The sequence below is a fragment of the Chenopodium album genome, chromosome 8, assembly GCF_948465745.1.
Source record: "Chenopodium album chromosome 8, dcCheAlbu1.1, whole genome shotgun sequence".
Taxonomy (NCBI): Eukaryota; Viridiplantae; Streptophyta; class Magnoliopsida; order Caryophyllales; family Amaranthaceae; genus Chenopodium; species Chenopodium album.
The window spans coordinates 56,282,195-56,292,965 of NC_137841.1; the positions used below are offsets into that span (position 1 = coordinate 56,282,195).

The 10,771-nt window shown below is 37.9% G+C and overlaps 1 non-coding gene across 1 annotated transcript; it reads left to right on the top strand.

Annotated features, from left to right (window-relative positions):
• Positions 1-403: 403 nt before the first annotated feature.
• On the top strand, positions 404-510 carry LOC145556993 (small nucleolar RNA R71). The gene has a single exon (XR_014092077.1). It is a non-coding gene; the product is annotated as a small nucleolar RNA R71 (small nucleolar RNA).
• The last annotated feature ends 10,261 nt before the right edge of the window (positions 511-10,771 follow it).

Sequence of the window (10,771 nt, forward strand, 5' to 3'; positions counted from 1 at the left end):
ATTCTGCCTATAAGCTTGAAAGGCATTAACTTGATCCATGGAACTCCTGCAATCTTGTTCCTAATGACCTAAAATTCCACAATTTTCACAAAAAGCCTCATTAGCATTATTATTAATTGCAGAAACATTAGCTATATTAGCAGTGCTAAGATTATCTAATTTATGGCATATAAAGGTTAATTGAGCTTGCAAAAAGGATACAGAGTCAACACTATGCTTCCCCTTGTTAGCAAGGCCTCTAGGATTCCCATATTGGGAATTATGTATCGCCATATCTTCAATAACCTGACCTGCATCATCAACATTAAGATTCATAAATCTCCCACTAGCTGCAGAATCTAAGATTAATCTAGATGAATTTCCAATGCCATTATAAAAGGCTTGGATTAACTGCCATTATGCCAAATTATGGTGGGGGCATTCTCTTTGATGATCCTTGAACCTCTCCCAAGCGTCATATAAAGTTTCATCGGGTTCTTGGGCAAAGTTCTGAATTGCACTCCGTAGTACGGCTGTTCTCTCTGCAGGATAATACTTGTTATAAAAATTCAAAACAAGAGTTTCCCAGTCAGTTATACCAAGTGCAGTTATATTTAATCCATTAAACCATAATTTGGCTTTTCCAGTTAAAGAGAAAGGAAAGAGAATCTCCCTGATTTGGTCTTGTGTGACCCAGCTTGCCTGATGTTATTACAGTACTGACAATAGTCTGCAATATGAAGATTTGGGTCTTCACCCTTAGCTCCAATAAATTGCTTCCTTTCTATCATCGTTATAAATTGGGGTTTAATCTCAAACTGTACCCCATCAAGAGCCGGAGTGGGAGTAAGGTGTAGAAAATCTATAAGCATTGGTTGTGAGTAATCACTAAGCTTCTTTGGAGCCGTCATCTCTGATTTTGGATCTGATGATACCTCTGAATCGCTAGAATCAGTTGGAGGATCTCGGTGATTATTATTATCACCAGAACCCACCAGAATTTGCTTGTAAAGATTCTTCTATCTATGGAAGGATCGTTCGATCTCAGGATCGAATGAGATGTAACCTGATCTGGAACACCTGGGCATAAACATAAAAAACTAAAAGTAAATATGAGACTTGCCTCAAAGAGCTAACGTTCTCTGAGACAAAAAAAAAAAGAAATAACCTAGACTACAAAAATAATCAGAAATAAAAATAAAACCGTTTCCCCGGCAACGGCGCCAAATTTTGACAGGGTAAAGTCGTATCCCCTGATCAAAAGTAATTCCTAAATCCTCTAACTAATGTAGAAAGGGAAGTAGGGTCGAATACACAGAGAAACGAGTTTTTCTATTCCTAATTAATTAATATAATCTAGATTATAAAGTAACCAAAATATAATAATTGAAGGAAACTAAACTACTATGAGTAAAAGTGGGAAAGAATAAAAGTAGGAGAAGAAACAATGAATAAAAGGCCTAGGGCATAGGTTCACCAATGAATAATATTCCAGGGTAAATCATAATAATCAACCATCAATGCATACATTAATCAAATCATAAAGGGCTTTCGTTACGTATTACAATCACACAGTTAATTTACCGGTATTAAATCTCATCTCTCGAATCTCGACTTAACCATTTATAAATTAACCTGCCTATTGAAACTAGACCTAAACATCAATTCTCATCTGTCGAATCTCGAATCAATATTGTTAAACTCATGCATAAAAGATCTGCGCAAATCTAGTCACAGAGCATTAAATCAATCAATAGGAAATTAATCTAGCATTGACAATTAACAACAATAAATTACCCCTTCATATTATTTATGGATCCCCACAAACCCTAAAAATAAAACTACTCACACATAATAAAAACTAAACTAATCAAAGCAATAAAACATGACATGATCAAAGGAATAAAATAAATAACTAAGATTAAGAGAAGAGAAATCGTTACCAAAGAAATCTGGAATTAAGAATAGAGTTAAGAACAAAGTATATGAGAGAAAACTAATTTAAAAGCTAAGTAGAGAGAGAAAATATAAGAAAGAATTAAGAAAAAGTAAAGAGTAGTTCCTAAACTCGCTTAACGGAAAAATATTTATACTAAGTAAGAATCCTAAACTAAAACAAACTTAAACGACGCTAATCGTCTCCTAACAATAACACGTGCCCGATCGGGCAAGGCACCGCCCGATCGGGCGCGCCTTTTTCCTCTCAAGTGTGAATCTCGCACCTGGCCGGGCGCGAGTTCGGGCGCCAGCCTTGCTTCCCTCGCCCGGCCGGGCGTGAGTCCGGGCGCTAGCCTCTTTGGCCGGGCGACACTCTTGGGCCACTATTTGGACTTCGATTGGGCTCCAAATCTTCGGGCCAATCTGGGTTTCCTCTTCGGGTCTTGAATACTCGGTCCAAATGCCCCGGTATCACATATACCGAGCCCTTAATCACCGGTTTGATGGCTCTAACCGGCCCTGGGCTATAGAAAGTGGTCGTGCTTCTCCAATGCTCGTAATTGCTCCATAATATCTCTAGAAAATGCTCCAAAAGTGCAAATCCCTGCAAAAGTCAACCAAATCTACGAAAACACTAGAAAACACCAATTAGTAATAAAAGTGGCTCTAAAGAGCCAAAAACACTACTAATTATGATCAAGGGACGGAGGTAAAATACTATATAAAATAGACACATCAGTGGACACTCCTATTTGTCCTCTCTTCTGCTTCTAGGTGCTTGACCCATAAATAATGGACAAAAAATACACTAGATGAACTTTGGTTAAGCTTTTCATTATTATTATTGTTGTTGTTGTTGTTGTTGTTGTTAAAAAGATGTAGATGTTTAATTTTCCAATGAAGCAAATTTCCTTGAGTAATCGAGTAAGTCTGACCACACCGTGTAACCTACCACGTATTGTGTATGAAAATTTCGTATGGAGAATATTTTTTTTTAAATCAAAGATATTTAACTTTGTTGGACTTAATGATTTTGATGATGACACAACCTCACTTACTTACAAACTAATAAGTGCTTGATTGTTTAAGTGTGTACTCAGTTATAAAGACCAGGAGAATTAAGTGTCTTGTAAAAATACCATGAGGAACAAGAAGGCCAGAAGCAGAGCTAGCCATATAGAAGAGTTCCCTCACAGGAACTGGCGCTTCAGAAATGAAGACTGGAGAAGAGAAGGTTCCCTCAGGGAACAGAAGCTTCAGAGAAGAAGCCTCATCAGAGAAGAGAAGTTCCTCCCAAGGAACAGAAGCCTCGGAGTAGAAGCTTCATCAGAGAACATGAAGACTAAATATATTTTTATATTTTAGGATTTATGTAAGTATAAGATATTAAATGGCACTCGAAAAATCTGTGTGGAATTGGTCTAAAGAGATAAAATTGTGCATGCTAGTTTTTAGGTAAGTGGTTAAGTCTTTTAATGATTATCTTTTTATTAACCAAAAAGATTTTATTTCTGATTTTCTAAAAATATCTTTTGCAAATAAAATCTCCCACATTTTCTAAAAACTTGCGGCCTACTCCTCCATGATTTTCTTCAAGTCATGGTCGTGCACATTAAGGAGTTCATGTTTCCTTAATTTTAGGAACATGATCTTCTTAGTGGGTTGGAGTAGTGGCGTTGTGGATTTGCTGCACAAAGAAGTTTTTCTTAAACGAATTTTGGTCTATAAATAGCTGTTGATTTCAGATGGAAAAACTTACCCTTGCTCACATAAGTTTTCAAGCTTTAAACGAGTTAAGAGTCAAATTCCACACAAGTTCATTAGAGTGTTCTTAATGTCCTTATACTAGAGTTTGTTTTTCTTTCGAGTTGTAATTGGGGAATGGGGAAGTTCGAGTGAACATTTGTGTATGAGAAAGAGAAGAGAGAGAGAGAAGAGAAAGAGAAGAGAAAGAGAAGAGAGAACAGAGAAGTGAGAAGAGAGAAAGAGAAGAGAAGAGTAACAAGTTGGGTGACTTGTTTCTCAGGGTCTCAAGTTCGTTGAGGAACTTGAGTTTGAGTCTTTAGCTTGTAATAGGATCATTTGCCCTATTATAGTGAAGATTCTTTTCCCAAAATCCCAAGTGGTCGTGGTTTTTCTCCTTGTTAGGGCCAAGGAGTTTTCCACGTAAAATCTCTCTTGCATTCTTTAGTTCCTTTAGTTTATCTTTCAGTTCCTTTAGCTAACTTAATTTTAATTCCGCAAAAAGTTAGGCTAAATTCTCATACTACAATTCAACCCCCCCTTCTTGTAGTATTCTTTGGAACAACAATTGGTATCAGAGCCTAACTTCTAGGAAAATCAGGAAACCCTGAAGAAGAAAGGTCTTGGAGAAAATGAATACTCATGAGAAGCTCGAGGAAGGATACTCAACACAGAGGCCTCCTATGTTCAACGGCAAGTTCTATACCTACTGGAAGAACCGCATGGAGATCTTTATCAAGGCAGAGAACTACCAAGTCTGGAGGGTCATCGAGGTTGGTGATTTCGAAGTCACCAAAACAAATGCTCAGAACGAGGTAATCCCTAAGCCTATGTCTGAATATGAAAAAGAAGACTTTGATAAAATGGAAATAAATGCTATGGCTGTGAAATTGCTCCACTGTGGACTTGGACCTCACGAACACAATCGTGTTATGGGGTGCAAGAACGCTAAGGAAATCTGGGATTTGCTGAAGATTACTCATGAAGGAACTAATGAGGTTAAACGCTCAAAAATTGATCTACTTATGTCTAAGTATGAAAGATTTGAAATGCAGCCTAAGGAAACCATTCAAGAGATGCTAACCCGTTTTACTAACATCATAAATGAGTTGGTTTCCCTTGGTAGACAGATTCCTACAAATGAGCAGGTTAGGAAGGTTCTTAGAAGTCTTCCACAAGATGAGAGGTGGAGAGCTAAGGTGACAGCCCTTCAGGAAACGAAGGACTTTACCAAGTTCAATATTGAACAACTAGCAGGTTCTCTCATGACTCATGAGTTACACCTTGGAGTCAACAATGAACCCATGAGGAACAAGGGATTGGCTCTTAAGGCTGATGAGGAGGAAGACTCAGAAGTGGACGAGGATGAGGCTGCCCTAATTGTGCGAAGATTTAAAAAGATGTTCAAGAAAGGTCGAACCTCAAGGAACTTTGGGAAAAAGACCTCAAATCCAAAGCCTGACTACAACTGCCACAAGTGTGGATCTCCAGATCACTTTATCAGAGACTGTCCCCTTTGGGAAAATGATAAAGGGAAAGGAAAGGCTAAGGAACAGGGAAGAGAAAAATTCAGCAAAGCAAACTATCAAAAGTCAGACATGAGGAAGGCCATGATAGCAGCCTGGGGAGACTCAAAAAGTGAAGAAGAAGATGATGACCAACCAGAAGAGGAGACAGCCAATCTCTGTTTAATGGCCAAATCAGATGATGAAAAGGCTTACCTTGAGGAACTCCAGAAAGAGGTATTTCTTGATCCTAAACAGCTTAAAACTCTCTCTAAAGATGTCTTGATAGATATATGTCTAGAAGAAGAAGAATTCTTTAGAGATACATGTGTAAAGTTGAACAAATGTGAAAAAGCTCTTAAGGTTTGCAAAGAACATGGTGCTTGGTTGGAAACAGCCTATGCCAAGTCTCAAAGCAAACTAAGAGAGCTTGATTTTAAATACAAACACATAACTGAGATAGCTGATAGGATTAAGAATGAAAGTATTCTTCTGAATGTTGAACTAACTCAGTATAAGCTCATGAATTCTGATATCAGTTCTAGCAGTTCCTCAAGCGATCAATTGCTTAAATTCAATGTTGATTTTGAAAATTTGAAAAATGAGCTTTCTACTTTAAAAACCCAAAAGGATCAACTTGAATCGGAACTGAATGCTAGAAAGGATAGAAGTATTGACCCAAAAGTCATACCTAAGTGGATAGCTGAAGCTCAAGGAAAAAGAACTTAAGGTCTTGGTTATATGACCAAGAAAGGTAAGCAAAAGAAATATGTTGAGCTTCCTAGCATGAAGGTATGCACTTTTTGTGGTAAGACTGGACATCTCTATGGACAGTGTAGGATAAGAGAAGAAGCTGATAAAAGAAATGTAAAACAAGTGTGGGTCAAGAAAACTGATATTGCATCCACGTCTAAGGAACCCAAGGAAACCTGGGTTCCTGATCCTAATGCTTAGTTTTCTTGCAGGTCCCAGTGAGGAGGAACAACTCGTGGTATCTCGACAGCGGTTGTTCAAAGCATATGACAGGTGATAAATCAAAATTCCTCTCACTAGAAGACTACCCTGGAGGAACAGTAACCTTTGGGGATAATAAGAAGGGCGAGATCATTGGAAAAGGCAAAATTGGTAGATCAAAATCTCATTCCATTGATAATGTGTTCCTGGTCGAGGGCTTAATGCACAATTTGCTCAGTATATCACAATTTTGTGACAAAGGAAACTCTGTAAGTTTTACTTCTGATTCTTGTAACATCATCAACAACAAGTCAGGAAAGGTTGTTCTAGAAGGAACAAGAAGAGGGAACACTTATACAGTTGACCTCAACTTAATCCCAAGGAACAACCTTACATGTCTGAGTGTTGTTGAAGATGATCCCCTGCTATGGCATAAACTTTTTGGACATGCTAGCTTTTCATTACTGGACAAGCTAAGATCAAGGAACTTGGTTGTGGGACTTCCTATTATCAAGTTCCTACAGAACAAAGTTTGTGATGCATGTGTGAAAGGCAAGCATGTTCGCTCATCTTTTAAATTGAAGAAAATGGTGAGCACTACAAAGCCTTTGAAATTAATCCATATGGATTTGTGTGGTCCCATGAGAATTCAAAGCAGGAGTGGCAAGAAATATGTTTTGGTTATTGTTGATGATTATTCTAGATTCACTTGGGTTATTTTTCTTGCTAGTAAAGATGAAACTTTTAACGAGTTTGTTGCCTTTGCCAAGAAAATACAGAAAATCAGTGGTCACTCCATAGTCCATCTCAGATCAGATCACGGAACTGAATTTGAGAACTCAAGATTCGATGAGTTTTGCAGGGAAAATGGCATGAATCATAACTTCTCAGCTCCAAGGACTCCCCAACAGAATGGAGTTGTAGAAAGGAAGAATCCAACCCTTGAGGAAATGGCTAGAACGATGCTGATTGCAAGTGGATTGCCAAGGAACTTCTGGGCTGAAGCCGTAAATACAGCATGTTACGTCCTTAACAGAGTAACAATTAGAAGTATCATCAACAAGACTCCCTATGAACTATTCAGGGGAAGAAAGCCAAACATATCTCATCTTAGAGCCTTTGGTTGTAAGTGCTTTGTACATAACAATGGTAAGAAAAACCTAGGGAAATTTGATGAAAGAAGTGAAGAGGCCATATTTCTAGGATATGCCTCTGATAGCAAAGCTTATAGAGTTTACAATAAAAGCTCAATGTGTGTTGAGGAAAACATTCATATAATCTTTGATGAAGTTAACCAGTTTGTGAGTGTACGGGAACAAGAAGATGATAATGATTTTGAAATTGGATTGATAAGAGACAGGGATGAAGAAGAGACCCAAAAGCAAACCAAAGAAAAGCAGCCTGCTCCAGAAGAGGATCATCAAGAAAATGGAGAGGTTCCTCAACCAGATGAACAGGTGAATGAGGAACAAGCAGAAGAAGCAGAAGGAACAGAAACAGAAGCTCCTCAAATTGGAGTTCCAGCAAGGGAATTCCAACCTAGGCCATTCAGGTATCGAGGTTCCCATCCAACTGATCTAATTATCAGTGATATAGGAAAAGGAACTCAAACAAGATCACAGATGAGGAACTACTGCACATTCCATGCATTTCTGTCCATTCTAGAACCAAGAAATCATCAAGAAGCCTTGGGAGATGCTGATTGGATAGTGGCCATGCAAGAGGAACTCAATGAGTTTGAAAGGAACAAGGTCTGGCACCTTGAGCCAAAGCCTAAGGGAAAGAAAGTAATTGGGCTCAAATGGGTGTTCAGGAACAAGCTTGATGAACATGGCACCATAGTAAGGAACAAGGCTAGATTGGTTGTAAAGGGCTACAACCAACAGGAAGGTATTGATTTCGATGAAACCTTTGCTCCTGTAGCTAGATTAGAAGCTATTAGAATTCTAGTGGCTTTTGCTTCTTTTATGGGTTTCAAACTCTATCAAATGGATGTGAAATGTGCTTTTCTAAATGGTTTCTTAAATGAGGAGGTGTTTGTTGAACAACCTCCAGGTTTCGAAAATCCAAAATTTCCAAATCATGTTTTTAAGCTTGATAAAGCTCTCTATGGGCTCAAACAAGCTCCAAGAGCCTGGTATGAAAGGCTTTCAAAGTTCCTACTGAAAAATGACTTCAAAAGAGGAAAAGTAGACAAAACTCTTTTTCTTAAATCTCGAGGAACTGATTTGTTAGTTGTACAGATCTATGTAGATGATATTATATTTGGTGCTACTAACAATGGTTTGTGCAAGTACTTTGCTGAGCTAATGGGTGGTGAATTTGAGATGAGCATGATGGGTGAATTGAATTTCTTCCTTGGACTTCAAATAAAGCAAACAGCTGAAGGAATAATGATTCACCAACAGAAGTATGTCAAGGAACTTCTGAAGAAGTACAACATGGAAAATGCCAAGACAAATCATACACCTATGGGAACAGCAACAAGACTTGATGAGGATCCACAAGGAACAAGTGTGGATCAAACCACTTACAGAGGTATGATTGGTTCATTGTTATATCTAACAGCCAGTAGGCCTGACATTTCCTTTAGTGTTGGATTGTGTGCTAGATTTCAGTCTAATCCTAAAGAATCACATCTAACGGCTGTTAAGAGAATTTTGAGATACCTCAGAGGAACAGATGACCTGTGTCTGTTCTATCCTAGAAGTGATGACTTTATGCTTAGAGGATTCACAGATGCTGACTATGCAGGTGACCTAGTCAATAGGAAAAGCACCTCAGGTATGGTTCAGTTCCTTGGCTTTTGTCTAGTTTCTTGGGGTTCCAAGAAACAAAATACTGTTGCATTATCTACTGCAGAGGCTGAGTATGTAGCAGCAGCTGCTTGTTGCTCTCAAGTCCTCTGGATAAAACAACAGTTACGTGACTTTGGTATTAAATTTAATTGCATTACTATCTACTGTGATAACACTAGTGCAATTTGCATATCTAAAGATCCAGTCCATCATTCAAGAGTTAAGCATATTCATATAAGGCATCATTTCCTTAAGGATAATGTTGAAAAGGGTTTGATTAAATTAGATTTCTGCCAAATTGACAATCAAATTGCAGATATATTAACAAAACCTTAACTAGAGAAAGGCATGAGAAGATGAGAATGGAACTTGGGATGATTAATTTATACTGAGAAAAATGCATTAAGTTCCCTCAGGTATGAAACTCAAACTGACATGCTTAATCTGTTGTACACTGTGCACAATTGTTATATGTTTAATTATATAGTTAAGACAGGTTGTAAGTAGGAGTAATATTTACTAAGGGCATGTAAATTTGAAAGACATAGAATATGAAAAGTCCAAAATTGGTTGCATGAGCCTTGTTGATTTGTTCCGTGTATCAAGTTGTATTTGCAAGTGTTCTTTACTAACAATATTCAAAAGATAAAATTGTTGTGTTTATCTATTTTTAAAATTCCAAATTCTTTTTATCTAAACACAAAAATCGGATGAATGCATCTAAATTCATCATTATCTTTTGTTAAAAAAGTAGCCCACTTACACTACTCTCTTGAAACACGGTTTGCGTTTCCCTAAGCAATAAATATGAATGTCAAATCAACTAAATTCACCTCACCTCCCAAACGACACCTCACTTCACCAATTTACCTCCACCATAAAAGATGTCAGCCTCACACAAATTTACACCACACAAAAATTACCTTCTCTCTCATCACTCCGATCAAAACTACTCTCCAATGTCTACCTCTCCAAAAACCCAAATTGAAGCCGACCTTAACACTAACCCAATTCCAAAAATTACCATGGAAATCCCACCGGAAATTAACCCCATTGATAACCAAGAGCCTCCAAAAGTGGATTCAACCACCGAATCCCAATCTTCTCGAAAAAGGAAGTCCGATGACATGCAAGAAGAAGAAGAAAGCGCTCCGGAACTAGGGGTCAATTACCGAGACAAGCCTGCAGCCATGAAACGGCAAGAGAAGATTAGTGATCACTTTGTGACAGGTTTGGCTATTAATCTTCCTTGGTGTAAGTCTGTTAAATTGTATGAACTGCTTGATTTGATTGAAGCTCAAAATTGGGTGAATTTGTTGAGTGAATGCTTTAATCGGAGTATGTATGTTGATGCTATGAGGGATTTTTGCAAAAGTTTCAAATATTCTAAAGGTGTTATTCGTTGCTGTGTGTATGAAAAAGAAATTGAGTTTGATGCGATGTACTTGGCTGAGTTGTTTGATGTTCCTAATACTGGATATGACTTTTATTTTAAGAGTAATGTGATAAGGAACCCTCTTCCTGATGCAAATATTGATGAGATATTAGAGTTTCTAGGTGGAGACCCGGAGGAAACCTACATAAATCACAATGACCTAACCCCTCTTGACAAAATTCTGCTAAAATTTGTTTTCAATGACATTATTCCTCGAACCCAAAAGAGAGACAGTGCCAACAAGCTTGACTCTGTTCTCATCTATTGCCTAGCCAAAAAGATCCAAATTAACTTTCCCTCCATCATGATCCAACACCTTTCTCACTGTGTTCCAAATGGATGGAAGGTGGGATATGGTAACCTACTTACCTATGTTTTCGAAAGCTTTGGCATCTCCTTTACTGATAAAGAACCTCTGC